The sequence below is a fragment of the Anopheles coustani genome, chromosome 3, assembly GCF_943734705.1.
Source record: "Anopheles coustani chromosome 3, idAnoCousDA_361_x.2, whole genome shotgun sequence".
In the NCBI taxonomy this organism is placed as follows: Eukaryota; Metazoa; Arthropoda; class Insecta; order Diptera; family Culicidae; genus Anopheles; species Anopheles coustani.
In genome coordinates this window covers 48,240,357-48,260,601 of record NC_071288.1, presented here as the reverse complement: position 1 = coordinate 48,260,601, position 20,245 = coordinate 48,240,357, and the positions used below count along the sequence as shown (strand labels likewise).

The following is a 20,245-nucleotide window of genomic DNA, read 5'->3' as shown; positions in this document are numbered from 1 at the left end:
CAATGTTCTCCCGGGGAACGAGGAGGAAACTGCGAGGTTTCGGTGACGTGCGAGTTTGGAGGCCTTTCGGCAGTGTTAAAGTTTGTCAAATACAGGCGTGCGTTTGTTTTGTTCCATCGCTCTGGCGTCACTCCGTTTTCGGTTAAAGAAAGGGTGGAAAAAATGATATTATGTTGCCCCCATACAAATTGTTTACTTTACAATTTGAAGTACATGGGATAAGTCCACAAAAGGCCTATCTATGTGTTTCATATTGCTGATTTATGTTTATAGTTTTTGGCCTTGAAGCAATCTACAAAACTTTGCCGAATTATAATAAACTGATTCTTAAAACAAACATGAAGTCATACAAACATATAAAGTATATAAAAACAAACTCTATTTTTCTACGACAGTTCAATGACACACATAAGCGAATGTTTTACTATTGGGGAATGTTATCGTTTGTTTACTGCGTCATATTTGTAAACATAGTTTTTTTACCGCATAAAATCCATACTGATTTTTGTATTTGTGTGTAACATAATGCTGATATTTTCTTTATCGGAAATTATAAAGCAGTTTTTTAAGCGTTCAACATTACTTTCAACAACCATACCTCGTCTAACCGATAGTATGTGTGCAATTGCGGTCGTGGTTTACGGTGATTGCAGACATTTACGATGTTTTCTGAATCAAACAATCATTATCTGCGCTGTTCGCAATAAACCGATTTGTTCGTTATGTTTTTGTAGTCTAATCTTTTCAATTTTTTATTGCAAAACAAAACACATTTAATGGTTCTGAATATTAATTTACTTCACTGTTTTCTTGTATGTTTTTTTTCAGAAACTGGCCATGGACCGGAAGTGGTATTGACAAGCGTTTTGACAATACCGACACCATTGTCGGTTCTTACGGACGGGTATTGAAAACCCGACCACAACGAAAAGAAAATCCATCCCTCCGAGAAAATGGTATTGAAGCAAAGGGAATCCCGATGGTAGTGAAAATTTCATCATTTCCAGCCTTCATCGGGCAGGAAACAACGTGTGAAGTGTATCCGTGCGTGATTGCCCGTGGGTGACCCTTTTAAATCCATCCTTCCGACCCGCAGCAGGAGATAGTGCCGGCATCCTTTTGTGCGCGCGCGTGTGTGTGTGCGTATATGTGAGTGCGAGAATCGTATTCGGGAAAATCGGAAAACAACAGTGAAGTTAAAAGGAAAGTCAAGTGATTTATTCATTGCCTGCGGCCTGACAGTGTAGGCGCGCGCTCGAGTGTGTGTGTGCGTGAGTGTGTGTGTGCGTGAGTGTGTGTGTGCGTGCGCGCTTCATCTCCTTCCAGTTCCAGGCCCGTCACTTTTCTTCACATCGAAGGAAACAAGTAGCTGAAAATTGAGCCATCGTGGCCGGTGTTTTCCCTTTCAGTGCCCGTTTCGTCGGGCGAGTGTTTTTCCAAGTGAGTGTGATTTTCCGGCGGACGGGGCGTACTCGAAGCCAGGGTGAAAAGGTATAAAGTTATTGGATTATGTATCGATCGCGTACGTTTATCGAGTCGCGCGGTAGTGTTGAAGCGAAAGTGTTCGCATGATATGTCGGGTGGCCTAGTTTCGTGTCAGGACCTGAAACAGTAGCAGCATAAAGCTTGGCTCATCATTGTCGATGTCGGGGACAATTGAAGGAAGGTAAGTGGAGACCTTATGACATAAGGAAATTTCAACTGTTTGAATCTTACCCTCGCGGACAAGTAATATGTCACTTTCGAAAATATTACCAACGTGATGAGAATGATTTGTTTTATTTCAACATGAAAACATACAAGTATGATAAACATTCCATTGATTTTTTCTTCTGTTGGAAACATAAGCCCTCATTGATACGACAATGCTGCAAATTTCCTTTTCATAATTCAGCTTTCAACGCGTTAAAGTTTTCATTTAAAATATACTTTGAGAATAAATCCGTGCGTCAGTACATTATGTGTATTCCTTATTCCCATATCCCATTAACTTAGGTACAGCATAACCTTCAACTTTGTCGGCAAAATTTAAGAAGTTTTTTTTTTTCTTAGAAATCGATTCCAATTTCCACTTGCTATGGCATGGAAGAAAAAGGTCGCATTTGGGATCTGCTTGGTTTTTACCAAAAATAACACCACAACTTGAAACTGGCGGCATCATCGGGTCAGATGAGGGAGACAGGTAGCGTAGAACAAAACTCCCATAAAAAGAATAATTGAATTATTGATGTGAAATCGCAACCGCTCTTCCAATCGACGAACCATTCTTGAATATCTATCATGTTGTGCAGACCTTTTGCACTGTTGCCAAAGCCGGCCCGAAATATGGAGGCTTTTGGCGGGTTTGGCGGGTCGAAATTCTGAAATGCGAAATTGGGCTTGGCACCCGACATCATCATCATCATCATCAGCATCGTGATCATCATTTTCCACAGGACAGCCGATGTTCTGCTGCGATTTGATCCGACGATTATTGGAATTGCTTAGCCCCGGCATCTCTTACCCCGGGTTCGACTGCGCCTTTTCAGGATTAGCCGCTTAACCATCATTCGCTCCATCGGACGAAGGTACATAAATCGAATTGGGCCTCCCAGCTCCTTCCAGGGCTCCTTCTGAGTGTGGGCTTGCCGGTAGGCGAACGACCCACGCACCTGAAGGTTGGTATGTATGTTACGCATGTGCGTTCGGAGAGCCTTCTGGTTGCGACCCGTGTTTGAAGTTATTAATATTTATGACAACTAGGTGTTGCCGATGGTTGTTGCGTACCCCAAAATTGTGACGGGTGCTAAGAAAGTTGGTCTCGCCCACAGCTTAGGACATTGGACGCCCATTTCTTTATGCTCTTCGGTTCGGTCAGTTTTCATTCAGAACCCGTCAGGGTTCTACTTTTTCGTGATGGCCGGTGTATTAAATTTGGATGATTTTCCCCACATCCCACAGCACACGTCCCGGGGAAAGGTCTTTCCAGCGGTCGGCCTCCAAATCGGTCCCAACATGTAGTGTGAATTATTGCGTGAGTTAATTCAGCCTTTTGATTGACGGTATATAACGGGCTCGAAGTGTGATGCACGACAAGATATGGGGTCTTATCTGTACGTGGATTTATTTTTGAGGTCCATCAACGTCAGGAAAGGTGGAGGCCACTCGTGTGGTTCGTCAGAAGATGGAAGATTAGAGCAAAGGTGTCGTAAATATGCTCGTGTTAAATAATTATTTTCGGAAAATGTTAGACCTCTTTTGGCATATGCTTACCACCTGATTTTCCTTTACTCTTTTGTCAGACTAAAGTTTTATGCTTCTACTAATATCTATGTATCAATCAAAGCTGCATTACGTTAAGGAAAATTCTATGTTTTGAATATTCAGACTAGCACGGTACAGGTACTGTTCGCTGTGTTTTCCCCGTTTGGCGGATTTTGTTTAGTAACCCCTCATTGTCTACCCTAACCATTCATTTTCCATCGGGGAAAAAAGTTTTCCTCGAGTACCGTGCTGCGGTGTGCCGGAACTTTTGATTTATGCTGACGGTTCCAACCGGTTTCGTGTTGGGAGTGTTTTGCTTTTTTTTTTGTTCCATTCCCGAATCGCAACCTCATGTTGGTTCGCAGCTTGTAAAGGGAGGTGAGTGAAACACCTTATTTATTATGTGTTTTAACGCATTTGTTGACAAAGGTGGCATGAAAACAAAATGTTATTCCCATTGAAAACAATTGTAAAACATAGTTTTATGTTTATTGCTTAAACGTATTTTTCATTTTATTTGGTGCATTAGTTAGTACACTAAATTGTGTGGAGGGCTGCTAAATAGTATAAATAAAAAATAGGATGTAAGATGTGACTCTCCAAACGATGAACCATGAATGCCAACGTGCACGAACAGTTCTCCTATCACTGCACAATAATTGAGTCCCGTTGAGTTGGAACCGTAACAATGCTAGGTCAAACCATTCGGTGCTGGAAATGTGCTAACTTACTTTTGCGACTCCATCATTATTCTAAATTGTATGCCGGCGAAAGTCGAGTGATTTTCACCGCTCGGACGACAATTTGCAATCGGTGGTGTGCACAGCATATTCTTCGTTTTTCTCCTCGCGACGGGCGAAATAGTTGTCGCCCCGATCGCTCGTTTGCGTTCCGTTCGTTTCCGTGGATGAATTCGATCCATCAACAGGCCCATTCTCGCCACACCATTTGGATGGAAAGTCGTTAACCGCTGCTTCTTGTTGCGTTTCCCCCTCGCATGGGCATTGTCGTCCTGGTTGGCGTTCGAGATGTAATTCCGCCGTCGGACCGGACGATGCTCGGCGCATAAATACCGCGCGCGCGGATGACGAATCGCCGGTATGGTAAATGAATTTTTATGCCAACTCCCTCATTTCGTATTCTTCGCTCCACGAGCTCCAACGCTCCTTGTGCTGGTACGCCGCTTGTGGCGAACGGCAAACGGAATTGCTTCGACCGGCTCTCGGAGCTCGAGTTGTTCAATTGATTTGAACTTTCTGATCTGTGGGACGGCGCGTGACATCTTTATGGGTTGTTTTTTTTTCGCCCTCTCTTCAGTCGGACATTGTGTTTTTTTTTGTTCTCGTTTCGCTCTTCTTTCTTGGCAGCGCTGGAGTTGAGTGCTTGAACGGGAATCCTATTTCCATTCGATATCGAGCGACGACATCAACAAGACGAACCAAGGTTGGTGCTTGAAGGCACATTGATTTGAATAAAATGAAATAAAATAAACTCTGTGGAATAATTCGGTTTGTCCGAACCAACATTGTTTGGGCGACAAGGGGAAATGTTTCATTGAAAAAACATTACCATCTACTCGAAACAACCAGCCCTACTCGAAAGACAACCGGTTCTTGAAAAGTCATTCGTTGTGGTAAACTGTATCGTTGAAGTCAATTTGTTGATTAATTTCATTCCTTTTTGTAGTGTTCTACATCGCTCTTACAGAATTTGCCACCTGTGTTTAGCTCTGAACCTGTGGTCACAGCTTTCCGCAACCGCATGCGGTTGCATTTTTGATCTGTCAAACGAGCACAGCTTTTTGCCAAAAATAATACTTTAATGTTTGAATATACCACTTATCTGAGCATACAATCTCATTGAAGTCTACTAGGAATAATATTTACTGTTGACATAGAAAAACGCAAGAGCCTGCGGCAAGAATCAAACTCGTTTGATTTTTTAGTACAGAAACCGCAAGGTCTTGCGTCTGCGGTGACAGCCCATGACAGCTCCTATCTCTCCCATGGGAAAAAAACGCAACCGCATGCGGTTGCGCAAAGCTGTGACCAGGGGTTGACCGACCGATGATTAAAATAACTTATCAACTGTTGTCTCTAATGCATTTGGTATTGAAATAGCTCATCGTTCGCTCAATAGCAATTCGCTCTCCAACCCATGTGACTTTGCCGCTAACCCATCTAACTTTGTCTCTAACCTATCTGGGTTTGTCTCCAGTCGAAAAACAGAGAATAAACAAGGTAAATGTATATTCTACATTTTAAAAGCCCAAAAACCACAAACGTTTATATTTTTGTATGCTTTAAAGCTATTCTTATGTATTTTTGAACAATTTTGCGTATACTAGTATGGTGTTTAACTCCGTGACATAAGCGCACTCTCTTAGCTGTCAAGTGGCATTGATTTATCTAAGCTAGTACGTTTATACCACCGAGTTAAACACCACAATGCTGCCTTCTTATTTGATATACGTACGTATGCACTTCAACATAATCTGCGGAAAATCATTCAAAAATAGGTAAGAATAATTTTAAATCATATAAAAATAATATGTTAATATTTCTCGGAGTGTTACAATGTAGTCTAGCCACAATTACTTTGCTTATTCCCTAGTTTTCGGCTTGAGACAAACCCAGATGGGTTAGAGCCAAAGTCAGATGAGTTAGAGTCAATAGTCGATGAGCTATTTCAATACAAGATGCTTTAGCGACAACAGTTGATGAGTTATTTCAAAACAAAGTGCGTTAGGAACAAAATCACCTGCTTTCGAGGCAAAGTTGGCTGGCAACGCCTGTATTTTCCGTTTTAAAACATAAATCCTGATTTTGTTGACCCTTGTTTTGTTTAAAGTTTGATTTCATTTAGTATGGTTTCGATAACATTAATTCATGAACAAAACCATCGATAGCAGAACGGGACGTTTGCTTTCAGCACAATGTTGAGGATATCGTTAGCATTTTAATTTGGACACAAAGTTATGGCACTATCAATCCTAACATCGGATTAGCTCAAGGCACCGACAGTGAAGCAGCTATTTAGTAAAGGCAACTGATTCTACTGAACGTTAAACTGCTCTTCTCAACGCCGAGCCGAGCCGTTGAGCGTCAAAACCATAAAGTACAAAATCGTGACCAACACGTCCGCTAGTTCGTGCTCTAAAATCGTGGCCTTCTTCTTTTGTGTGTTGCCTTCGGGGCGTCCAATTCTTTGCCTGCTAGGCCCGGATCGACGCTTCATCCGGCCGTCCCGGCCTCATAATCTCAACGACCATCACCGCCGATGACTCAACCCCGGAGTCAAAAACCGTCGTTACGTGCGCTGCCTCTACATGTCGCGTTGTTTAAGAACGAAATTTTGTTATACAAACTGCCACGTTTGCCCGTTTCGTGCTGCCTCCCTTCCGCCGCAGAACGAAACAAGCGGCAGCATCCGTGACACGGGCCCGGATCGTTCCATCGTTCGCTGAACTCCGGTCCCATCATCACCCGAATTCCGACAGTATGCTAGTCACGCGAAGTCGAGGTGAAGATCGTAGGCCAGAAAGTGATTTCAGCCGCGACCCGATCGATTGGCCATCGATTATGCCGACGGATGCGCTTTCCCGTTGCTTTAGCGCCCATTCAGCGCTTCAGAGGGACCGTCGGCGGTGCTTCCGGAGAGAGGCCCAAAGAGATCGATTCGCCTCGGGGTCGACGAGGGGTGGAGGAAATGCGTCAAGATTTATGACGGATGCTTTTGTTCGCGGGTTTCCCGTTTGCCGAATAGGCCTCTATGCTATGCTCGTTTCGCGTATAATGCTAATGTAGCAAAGCATGCGAATGTACAACGAAGCTGAAGCCCTGAGACGGCACAGAGAAGTGCTGAGGGCGGAAGTTTGGCCAGCACGGGGGAAAAAGTAATGTGTACACATCGGCGGTTCCAATCCAATGTTGACCTATCTGTTTGCTCGTACTTTTTCGCCATCCTGCAGCACCATTCCGGCACAGTCTTCCGAGGCTAAGGCGAGCAAGAAAGTGTGTTTTGTTTGCGAACGATAAAATACCGTACCGATAAGCGAATCTCGAGTTCTGGCCATTTAGTCCTCCGCACTAGCGGATGGAATCAAACGCTGAACCGTTAAATGGTACAACTTTCTTTCTCACGCTTCCTCTGCAGATGCTGCTCGGATACCTTCGTTCGGTGTGTTTTCTTCCACGTTCTCCAGGACTTCGTTTCCTATTTGCGTTACGATTGACGTACCAGGACCGAGTTCGATTTTATTTCTGCACAAGCAGTGGGCAGTGGAATGTTTGTTTGTGCACTCGCTGGAGATGTTCGGGAGGGGCAAGTATGAATATGAAAAAGAAGAGCTTGCTGTACAGCTTTGTGTTATGTAAACTTCTACCCGGTGGATGAGGCCTGCGTCGGGAAGCATTCACGTGAGTAGTTGGTGAAACGGTGAATGCAAACTTTACGGTTCAACCGTTTGTGCCAGGCGTTATCTAACGTAAACAAGTAATATGCAAAAGGCAAATTTAAGAAAAATGAGTAAGAATGCGAAAACAACTCGTAACATCCCACAGTCATATGCTGATAAGCACGGGCTTGTTTGAACTAGCCTCTGGCTTTCGTTAGTATTTTGTTCGGAAATTATAAAATATTTGCGCATTCCTAGTATTTACAGTACACCGCAACAAGAAAGAAATTGAAGAACTTTTTTGGTAACTTCACTTACGAATATTTGGACACACAAGAAATTGTTTGAAAGGTATTTGTACCTTTTTTGCCAACCATATCTGATCGTGGTACAATTTTGGACGCGATTTTCTCAAAGGTTAACTCTACCGGTAGCTGTACCTTTGTTTTTGGTGCCTTCGGGCTTGTTTGATCTGTCTGTAATTGATGACAATAATTTAATGATGCATACGGGGTCGCCTTATCACGCTGACCGGTAATCGGGTGATGCGAAAATAAACAGACGCCGCCGGTTTCAGACTTCCGCCCGCTGACCATCTTCGTATGATAACGAAGAACGGGAATGTTTATAAAAACCTTATCAAAATGGATGATTGATGAAAGTTTTGTGCGGAGTTTTGCTGGAAGTTGTACTAACTACCTTAACATAAGTAGAGTGAAAAAAATGTGGCTTGCGGTGCAACTTCTCCCGAACCTTCCTACAATACAACGATTGCTTATCTGTAGTGTCGGTGGTTGGTGTACCCTCAGGAAACACCAATTTCCACATGTTACGTAACATCAGTTGGCGAAGCGGGTTGTGATAGATAGAATGGGTGGTCGAACGAGTCTCGGAAGCTCAGTCGTCATTACCAGCTACCTACCGCGGGCACAGCATAACATGTTCTCCATTGACGTATTTGTGGCGGTGTGGCGAACATCACACGTCCGTGGCTGTGGTGCCTCGGGTAGGTTCGGTTGCAACCAGTTAATTAGTAGTGCAGGAAATTGGAAACCTCTAACGCTATCATACGTCCGGAAGCAGATCAGTTAGTTAAAGGAATTAGAGCATGGAAAGCTTTAATTCAGTGATGGATTAATGCAAGCTGGGGAATGCTCATGCATGATTAATTAATTTGTAAACGAATTTTAAAACGAACCAAATTAGTTTTTTGTGTTTTGCTAGAGGGAGATGCTGTTTTGTTGAAGTCTAAATTATTTTGATTGTTTTATATTCAAATAGTCATTATTTTTCACACATGGAAGTACTCTTTTTCGCAAACGGATATTTTAAAGACATTTCCGATTTTGTGAAGATCTTGACCGAATTATGAATCCTGCCATTTTCAAACTATCTGTCCTTCTGTTGTTTTTAAACTACTTTGAATAGGTCGTACATGCTGTGAATTATGTTTATGAATGCCTTTAACTTCATAATGTTGGTAAGAAAAACTCTTTTTTGTTGATGTTTGCTACTCAACTCCTGTGCTATAAACGTATATCTGACGCATATTCAAATGAAGGCCCGATTATCCGTGGAATATACATTCAATCAGCCAAACCATTACTACTCCACCCCACCGCCCTATTTATCACATGGGTAATTTAGCACTATTTGGATAGAAAAACATTGCATGTTCCTCTTTTCATTTTATTCAAAGAAAATTTTGCTCTTTTTAAATGATTGAAAAATATGTTTGCATTAGTATTCATAGCTTGTGCGAGGATCGATTGCGATCCGTCTATTACCGAAATGTGAAAATTTATTATAAAAGCATGTAAATCGAAACCATTCCATCGTAAATTCGTGATGCCTCCCTTTTTCATTTGTTTGTCACCCTTTACTACGATGTTTCTGAGGGATCAGACCTCTCAGGGTCGGTTGTCGTTCGGTAGCTATTTTCCCTTTCCGTTGGTGCATTGTGCCGCTGGGCGCACTTAATATCCGCCAGACCCCCTTACGAGGACGCCCAGTGGGGGAAGCACGACGTGCCTTCGACGTGCCGTCGCTCTTGTGTTACACGATATCTTGTGCGAAGCGGGTCTCTTAAATTATCTCAAATTACTCGATGATATCATCACCATCGTCTACGACGGCGTCATCGTTTTCGTCGTCGTCGTCGTCGTCGTCGTCGACGTTGCCAATTATTGTGTGTCGCTACTGCAAACCCGTGGGTGTGCGAGTGTGTGCCCGCTGGTGAAGGCGAGAATCCGCTGGCTACTCGATGCAAATTGGCTTACATCACGTGACACCCGACCCGAACCCGCCAGCATAAGACAAGTCGGCGGAGGGTGTTTAAAGGGTTCGACGTCGGTGGACGCCATCACTTTATTAGCTCTTAATAATTAGCAAGCGGAGTGCAGCTGGTAGCTGGCTGTTTTTTTCTTCTATCCATCTCCCTTGTCACGACATTGTTCCAGACGGCGTTGACATCGCAGTGTCCGGGTGCATCCATAAACTTGCCTAAATTAAAAGGGATCTACTTCGACTCGGAATGTCGTTGTCTTCACCCGTCCGCTTTTTTTGTGTTGCTTGCTTGAATGTTTCCACATGGGAAATTCCACCCGAGCACGAATGAACATTAGCTTGGCGAGTGAAAATTTTTTGAAAAAATTAATCATCTATCGCCCCTCTTCTTCGTATGGTTGATAACTTCTATTTTACATTGTTGATGCCAAAACAAGGATAGAGCCGTTTTATCAATTTGTGCACCGTTGATGATCGATCGATCGATGGAACAAGTGAACCAGCAGCAAATATTTTATCGATGAAGAAAATGCCAGTAATTTTCTCCTGCACCTCTCTGCGCATCGTCGTAATCGCTCGAAAAGCTGGCTAAGTAATTAGAGCCTTGCTCGTCGAAACTTTTGTCCACCGTCGAGCGAGCAACCACGTGCATGTAGGAGTTGAGGTTGTCTGTGAAAAATACCCACTGATAGGGTTGGCATTTCGGCGGCTCGTGGTGAAGCAACTCAAGCAGGAAAGTGGCTCACTCGCTGTGGAATATTGATTAACCATTCAACCTTGAACAAGACGCCGGCCCTGGACGGCGAATGGGGGAACGTACGCCCAACTTTCTCGTGACGGTTTGACTGTTTTAAAATAGACTCCGAACGAAAGACAAAGTTGTTGTGCGCTGAGGTCACCGGTTTCGACAAGTTCTCCCCGGACACGTAGCGTGAGTGATGGAGGTTCCATTCTGGGCTGTCGGGATGTGTGTGGCTCATGTTCCATGGTACATGGTTGTATCCTTTCACTGTTTATCATGTCGTTGGAACGTCGTCGTCGTGCTTGTCGACAGGATGATGATACCTTCCGAAAGGCGCCCCAGAAAGGAAGGATGTCGCCGTCGTCGCTACGTGACGGAAGCGGTATCGCACACCGGAGAACAAACAGAAAACTTCGAGAAACGTCAATTTACTTGCGAGGTGTTTAGCGTGCGGGCTCGGAGACGAAATACGTGTTCGCCCATCTGTGGTGGGTTGGACGCCCCGTTGGACGAAATTAGGAAGTTTCGTGCGAAGTCAAGCTTAAAGGCAAAAGAACTTTCATAACGAAAGGAATCCGTTTCAGGGCATATTAAGCGAGCGATGAAGAAATTAGTTTAAAAAGTGAAACGAAAGCAGGTTTTCTCCCTGTATTTTTTTTGTCGTCCTATTTGTTTGACGCTAATTGAATCGGACCGATTAGGTCAGTTTTGGGTGAATCTCAACAGTTCGTGGCGTTAAATAGACAAATTTAGGAAGATCTTAAAATTTCTCTGATTACTTTTTTTTAGCACGCCGTACCCTTTTCTGCTTGCAAAGCACGTCCCTGTCTAATCTCTATTAGATTTGACGGTTATTGGCGTTAAGGTAGGGGGGATAAGAAAAGTCTTTCACACAGTGCCTCGTTTTTTTGTTTCTGTTGGGTAAATTGTAAACTGTAGGATTTTTGAAGGACCCTTTCCACAAATGGCCATCCACCCGGCGGGGTTAAGTGAAAGATTTCCCGTTTTGGTGGCTGAGTGAGCATGACGGATCAAAATGGACACTACGCCAAAGAATGTCCCAAGGATCGGTTGTCGCTTGTATTTGATCTGCTTGGATTTAAATTCAATAGACAAAAAAAAGAAACAAAAATCAATAATAACAGCACGCCATTGTTTCCTCCTCCCAGTGAAAATCGCGCTTTCCAAAGGAAAACCCAAATTTCCCTAAATCCCCGGGTCGGTCGGATCGGAAGAGTGAAAGAGTCATCGAAAAATTTAATTAAAATCTAGGCGAACAAAATTCATGGCTTGAAGTTACGCCCGATGAGACCGATTTCTGAACCCGACAAAAGCGGACGATGTTAAAGGCGTCGGTTTAGGGCTGAACCAATGCTGGACCGTGTGGACTATACAACATTTTGGAGGAAGAAGGCTAACACGAATGAAGCCTTACGTTGGAACAACATGAGCGGAAATGGGATGGTGGAAATATAGTGATTGTACAAAATCTGGAAATCTTTTACGTGGGGAATTATTATTGAAATATTCGTGTTCGATATTTGGTCCCTCGCGTTTTGTGCGTTGGCGCATGTTTATGTTTTGAAGTTCCTTGCCCTTTTAGCTGGAGAGTCGTAAGGTCGTGATGGAAGATGACGAATCGCCCGACGTGGAGTTACCGGAAGATACGGCTCGAAATAACCACTCGGCTGCTCGCTGGGACACGACTTTCGAAGGAGGAAGGTGTGAAAAACCGGGAACAGCTGGACTAGTGCTGGAGTGACATCGCGCCCCGTGCTTTAGCACCTTTAGCCTCCCACCATTCAAACTCCCCTTAATAACAATGGCGACGGGTGGGCGCAAACAGAAGTGATGATTTATGATTCTCCCCAAGCCATCTGAAGTCGAAGTTGTGCTATCCGGTTTCTTTCCATCTATGTTTGGGTAGAAGCGGGAGCCAGCGGGCCCATATCTAACACTCCCCTGGTGGCCAAATAATCATTACCCAGTAATGTGCGCTATTCGGGAAATATTCATTAAAACGCCCGAAACCTTCTAGAACAACAATCGATTGTTTTGTCTTTCTTTCGGTCCGTAACGGTTTGAACCTCTGCCCCGGGTAATCTCGACGTAGCCGCGAAGAGACACGCGACGTAAACTGTGGTGAAACGATGGAAGGCCCTCACTTTGAAAGTACTGTGAATAATGAGCATCGTTTTTCACACCTTTCGCGATGGACACGCGAGAGTCTTGAGCTGAGGTGCGAAAATTGTACGTTACGTGCTCATTAGAATAAACAATGGCTCGTGGTAAATCCGGCTGCGGAAGGCCAAACAAACACACACTCATTTTTCCAGAGTGCTACGGGAAAAAGCGCACGCCGTTACTTGCGGGATCATAGTTTTTGGCGGAAAATAAAGCGCCCATATTTATCACCTTTCGCAGTCTCAGGACATTCGGTTAGCGACTTCGGGCGACATCGAGCGTTTCGGCCGATCGATTCCTGCACCATGAAAACCGTTCCCTCCAGAAGCCTGTCGCAGCCAACATTCGGGGCCGGCGATCGAATGAACGATTTCGTGGAAAGCGACACTAATGCCACCGCGTCAAGGTTGCGTTTTTGAAACATTAATGAATGAAATTCGGAAAGAGCGTGCGAGGGCCTTATTTCAGTGGCGCCTAACCTCCCTTGGGAAAGCCCAAGCCAGCGTGCGTATCATGATGGAAGGTTATCGCTTCGCTGATAATGATCTGCCTAAAATGATTATGAATAAGCAAACGCGGGCGCAACGTGCTGACCTCCGGTACACGCCGTCCCGCAATCGATCTTTCACCATTGAAGGGCCATTTTTGACATTCAAGATATTTCACGGCTTTTACTCCCCGAGGGGGGTGAAACCGAAACGTCGTTTTGACTCAATTTGGTTTAGCTCCCGGAGCCGGAGCCCCGGTGGAGTTTTGGCGATGGCTCGGGTGGGAATTGGATGCTTTGCTGTCGGGGAAATATGGAAGAGAAACGGGGAAAAGCGTCCTTTTTTCGGAGTTACACAAACTTCCGGCAGTAAGAAGTTTAAATGGGATACTAAAATATTTATGTCAAAAATATTACTTCCCCGAATTAAAAGCAAGGATGTTTAGCCAATGGTGTTGCTAAAAGTTTGTCCAGCATAGCTTGCAAATATCTTATTTATGGCAAAAAAAAGTTTCTTATGATGATAATCTTCAGCAACTGTTCTCTTAACCTTAGTTTACGAGTTAAAATAAAAACAACTAGAACATCATCCACTGTATTGCGTGAAACAACATGTCGTTTAAAAACGAAATGGAGAGTTCCTCGGTCAACCACCCAAATTCTTATGACAGGATCTGTGCACATGACACACATGAACATATGGCACGACTGTGGTATTCTGAAGAGTGACTCCTTCTCATATGAGTCCTCGCGTTCCACACTTCACGTCCGGGGCGTGCTCGTGACAAATGATCACAGGCTGTCGGCATGTGTAGTTTATCTGCGTCGTGCATGTGGAAGGCAAGCAAATATGCACTCCGATGGCGCACAGATTGCGTACTGTGTGTGTGTGTGATGCACCTAAAGTGTACGGTGCAGTGAGATAGCGAGCAGCAGGGTTCGCTCGATCGCTTCGTCACCAAGCGGCCACTATCCGGCTTTTCAAACATCCGCATGCCCTGTCCGCCGGGCACAGTTTTCCGGGCAGATTATAAGGGTAAGTCGAGCAGATAGGAATTGTCATCCCAAGATTAAATCCAATCCGACGAGGTGGTGGTGGTGGTTTGGTTTTGAGTTATGAAGTGCTGACTGTGGCCAGCGCGCTGATAGTTGCCAAAGGAAACCCGCTTTGCACCGCAGTTGTGTGTGGGGTTTGGTACGTGACGAGTGTGTGAAGGTTGCGACTAGCTTTTCGAGGTTATTCACTTCATGGTCTTCAAGGTTCGTCGACTGGGAAGATGCGCCGGTCTTGCGTTCTCCGTGCTCCCTTCGGCCAAGACTTGCATGGATCGGTGGTCTACAAGGCGCTTCGTAAAGACGGGTAGCATGTTTAATTATCGCCCTTACCGGTATTCTTTCTATTTTTAGTGCCTTACTCGCGATGGCTTGTGGTTCCGTTTACCGGGAGTAATTATACATGCTGGCACATGTGTGTGCATTCGCGGCGGGGAGACCCAGTTCGTGGTTAATAAGCCACATTCCGGTCCGTCATTCCGGTGCTGTCATAAGGGTGCAATGAGTGACGATAAGATAACTCTTAGCTAGTTTTTCGACGGCGGGGAGAGCGCCTCAGTAATGTCACCATTTCTTTTATTTCGCACCGTACCACGCCTAATAAAGCCTCTCCCGGGCGGATGTATGCCAACGCCGAGTTTAAGAGCTTCTAGCGCTACATTTTAGAAAATAGTTCCCGGATTGTAGTATGGTCGTTCCATTCTTCTGGCCGGCTTCACCTACCGTCCTTCCACTTGAGGCGGTGCGGGTAGAAGATGTCGACCACAGAGAACCAGTCGAAATTGGACTGTTTCAAATTCCTCACCGTCAGGCGAGCGATGCACCGCAGCCGATCCTTCGTTAGTGGTACACTTCAAGTGAAGCGTTGGTCCTGGCACCGTTGCACATGGCCCAAACGATTCCAACAATTTCTCCCTGGCCCATGTAACGCGCGTACTCGTTGTGCATTCCGTGCTGCTTCGGTTTTACTTTGCGCCAGACCCCAGAAATGCTACATAAGTCACCGACACGTCCACTCCACGGACGGCGCATCTTCTGCCAGCTTACCCGAGCAACCCAGAATATGGTTCGTGACGGGTTTCTTTTGGGTCTCTCTGTCGTCGACCTCTGGCTCCGAAGGCCAAATAAATTCTCTGTCCCGACCTTTGACGGAGGTTGTTGCTGGTATTGGTTTTTTTTTGTCGTACCTCTCGTAGGTTGGATGTGGACTTTTAGAGCGTTGGTAGAAGAAGGCGCACTTTACACCATCCCGCGTTCGGAGACCGCACGGTTTGTCGAGAATTTTGGGTTCAGAGAATGTACATTTCGATCGCTTTGACATCGCATCAAACCTGCGTTGAATGTGGGTTTTACGTTCCAACACGATTATGGGCCACACTATGAGCATAAACAGCTGTAAACGGTTATTTTGGAAAAATGAATTTTCCCATCTCGTCCCAGAATGCCTGCCAGTCGTTAATCGGTCCATATGCCTGTACACATCCACTTTGACAATACAAGCAAGAGAATGGTGTTGCACTTGAGTTGCATCAAAAGGGCATAAACATTAAATATGTTTTTCATTGCGTCGGATTTTGGTGTTCGTTCCTAAAAGGGCTAAGTTTCGGGAGACTTCGTCCGTGTTTTGTATCACAACTTTTCATTCTCTCAAGTGTCGTTTGCAACACCGATATCGTATGCGCTCATCAGCGACAGAATTGAGTCAAGTGTTGCTCGAGCGATAGCCAGAGTGGGTTTAAAAAAATTATATCCAACTAGATTTTGAACTATTTTACGAGCTTAGCATTACTTCATCTTTGTTTCTATATAATTCACATGAAGACAGTACTTATCAATTATTTTGTAAATTTTTGGTTAATTAGCATAATTATTTAATTTGGTTAATTATAATACTCACGTATTCCGATTAATAACTATGTTTTTAAATATTGGTTCACAATTACTTTTCTGAACCGCTTTTCCCTCTTAAGTATTTTTGCAACCAAATTCTATTACAATATCTCTTAGTTTGTTATGATTAATATTAGCAAAACTCCAAATGTAAATAATAAGAAAAAAGGAAACATACCTAACTCACTTATTTCTAAAATGGACATTCAAAATCATTAACAACTTTCTTGCTTACCTCTTTGAAGTTACAACTCAGAACATTTCTTTCAAATGAAATTGAATATTTCCGCTAGAAACTCTATATTAGCATTGAAAATGAATTGCTTCCTAACCATGCCGAGATTGCCAATCATGCTTTGGTTTTCTACCATGTACCTCATCTAATTTAAGTTCATGTGCACACATGATGTACAATTTGAACTGGCTTCGTATCGGAGCGGACTAACTTATTGCGGGGAAATGTTGTTACCGCTGGTTGAGAAAGCGCGGCTATGACTAACCATCGTTTTCCGTACGATGGTATGCAAGTCTGATCGGGAAAGTTGGAGTCCCGAGCTTTTGAAATTCTTAAGCTCAAAGTTTAAACGAGCATTAACAGAATTACCCTGGCAGCGAGACAGGACGTCATCGGCGGGCAAGAAAGATAACCACCCCGAGGGTGGAAAGTTCAATAAACCGTCGAACGCACACATATGGCGGAAGACTGCAGCCTGAACGTACACCGCAGTTGGCCCAACTGCATAATGGCGATATCGGTTTCCGCTGCACGGGGGAAGGGTTGCTCGTTACCTTTTGGCCAGCTCTCTTGATAAGGGAAAGGTGTTGGTGGTTCGAATGCGATGTGGGGTGGTATTCCGGGAGTGTTCGTAAACATCCTCCATCCGCCGTCGTTGCATTTCCTGCTTGACAACAGCTTCGTACCGTGTTGCTTCAGGAATAGGCGGCGATAAGGTGCAGAGGTACATTATTATAGCGGCTACAGCATAGCTTTACCGGTGTCTGGAGAAATTTCTCGAACCAACTCGGAAGTAGAAGCAACTCACGTTCCTGGAGGGAAATTATGGCTCGGATTTAAGCCACTCGAGCTTCGTCGCCATCGTCGCGACAGTCAAACAAACGACTTCACAATGAACGCTCATGCACAAACACACCGACGCACACAAACACAAATCCATTTCCGACGCCAGAATCCGCTGATAAGATGCGACATATTTCTTCCAATGCGGCCGCATCGAACGAGAGACGGTAACTGTCGGTGAGTTCATTTACGGTGTTCGTTCTAATCGCTCCCGAAGAGTTTGTCGTGGGGGGAGTATGCAGGGAATGTTGACTATTAGAATTCCGTTCGACTAAAACGAGGGAGCCTTCGCGGCTTGATTTTCTCGAGCCGTATTCGTTGTGTTGAAGCAAGCCCTCTAAGCGAAGATTTGGAGGAAATTGCTTGACAAACCTTTTCAACAAAAAGCGACGAGTTTCTCTTCTTGCTGGAAATTGGAAGCAATCATGTTGAAATCGTTTAACTCCAGGGGATAGAAGATGTATTTGGGTATTTGGAGCATAATTATTTTCCTCCTGTGCTTTATATTTTATTTGATCTATTGATTGAAATGAAATGTATAACTAATTCTAGAACCTCTAGCATAAAATTAGGACAATCTTTCCGTTATGGTGAGCCTTTTCGATTGTTTATTTATACTTAGAATGCTGTTTAGCTTCTCTCATGTAGATGTGATACCAAAAATCGTGTTGAATTTTTTTCAAATTTTCCATATCCTACACTTCTTCATTCGTCGGGTTTTTCGTCCCGTTCTATACTTTGCGTTGGTCGAGGATCAGAAGCCGGTTTCGTACGCCAAATTTCCTGACTGGAATGAGTAATTTTCGTCTTCGTCTGGGAAGCCAAATCACGAGGCACGAGATTGTCCTTTTGCCGACTCGTGCGCGTTCGGTGGAGGCATAAGAAAAATGAAGAAATGAAATCACTGTTTACTTTCATCTCGTTTTCATTTCAACTTGAGCTTGTCGTGTGCTTACCGGCTTTCGTTTCCTATTTCTTCTTTTCTTTGTTTTCACTCGATGAACTCGAGTATGATATCAATTTTTTCCGGTTGGATGATTTTTCCGTTTTCGAGCTTCGTTGCTGCTCGGTTGTTAGAAAATGCTAGCGATACGAAAATGGTTGGGATGTCTTGGGCAGGGGACACGCTGTACCGTTTTCCTCGAACCGTGTCGGCAGATCCAAGAAAGGAAGAAAACGTCCCAGATTCATTGATTCATTCATTGATCGGCCTCAGATTTGTGGGTTGCAAAGGAAAGCAAATCTTACGATAAGGTAAAATTTTGTGATCTTTCTCTGGGGGTTCTCATCTTCCAGGCGATTCACAATGGGGCTAGCGAGCTGAAAAAAAAAATACATCAGAAAGGTCCACCAGCCGGAAAAGCGCGGATCAAACGGATCAAACGGAGTGGAAGAAACATCCTTGCGGAAATCTGTGGCAAATATAATCGATCATCGTAAGATTGGATGGTGTATCACGACGCGTTTTTCCTTTGCTTGCGTCAAGCAAATGTAACGGTTATATCACGCGCCGCCTCCGATTGAACGCGATGGGTGGTTTCCGGTATCCGGGGTTTTCCGACGAAAAGCAACCAAGCACCAAACCAAAAATCTGTCCAGGAATGTACCTTTAGGCTTGCTGTAGTGCTTGGTTCGTTTATTTTCTTTTCCCTTTTCCCCGGCGGTTCTACGATCGATTTCGGAATTTACAAAACGCCCACAAGGATGAGATAGCGGTTATTTGATGTGTATCAATTTATCACGCTTTTGATTCGAGTTGCGATAGTATCGTTTGTTTGCGAGTTTTCTGCATTTTTCAATAATTTTTTTTTTGCTGATTCAAGGATTTCTCCATTTCAAAGTAAATTTTCGAACCAATACAACTGGATAATACTAATTTTAAAACAAAGTTTATGAGATTATGGGTATTCCAGTTGTTGAAGTAAGAATTTAAAACAGTTATTGCTGGAACCGTTAAAAGGTTTTGGTCCAACAAACACGTCATCGTGACATGCGTCCCGCGTGAGCAACGGACTAATTAGTCCAAACATTTGAACCGGAGCCCACGGGGGCTCACTGGGGCGGGATACACAAGTAAAACCCGGAAGGGACTGACGAGACATCATTAGAATAACGGAGTGTATAAACCTAATTTCGACTAGTCAGTTGGCTAAGTCTAAAGTAGTCATCAGTTTCGAATTTCTTCGAAATCCCGAAAGTTGTATTTGCAACATTAAGTTTGCTGGCAAAATTCACATAATGAGCATAATTTAGAAAAATGTTGATCTCATACAAACAGAAAGCTTGCAGTTTGTTTTTTTTTGAGAGCTGACGAGTGGGAGTCTTATCTTAATTGCGGGACAGAATGGCACTCCATGAATTGGTGCGCATTGGTGCGTAATGCAGAAATCACTACCGAACCGCATTTGCAGCGTGGTGACATAAAAATGCACCCACCAATTAAACAGAATAAATATTTGCTATAATGGCGTTAATTGCTGCCTGAGCAAACAGCACCGAAAGAAGGGCAAAAGATCAACCACCACGGAGGGACAATCGCATCCCTCACATTTTCTCGGAATGCAGGAATTGGGGGGGGGGGGGGGGGGGGGGGGATGGATTAAATACTACAATTATTCTCGTGCACATTCCCGACAGTCCCGACAGGGCAGTCGGCAGCTACCATATGTCATGTAAACAGTATGATTTAAAGTGCCATTACACGATTGCATTTCCATTATGATTAACTTTTTAATCCCTATTTTAGTAGATTAAAATAATGGATTTTTGTTTTTACTTAAAGAGTAATTCCCTTGCGCAGTACTTTAATTTCTACGAGTTATCTAAATCTGGCACTCATTTAAAACACGCTGATGTGTGCATGCCTTATGTACGTTATGTGTGCCT

The 20,245-nt window shown here is 44.0% G+C and overlaps 1 long non-coding RNA gene across 1 annotated transcript in view; it reads left to right on the top strand.

Annotated features, from left to right (window-relative positions):
- Window positions 1-1,543: 1,543 nt before the first annotated feature.
- LOC131258879 (uncharacterized) overlaps window positions 1,544-20,245 on the top strand; it is a 106,658-nt gene continuing 87,956 nt past the window's right edge. Inside the window, exon 1 of the long non-coding RNA XR_009178111.1 lies at window positions 1,544-1,666. This is a non-coding gene — a long non-coding RNA (uncharacterized LOC131258879). The remainder of the gene's footprint in view (window positions 1,667-20,245) is intronic.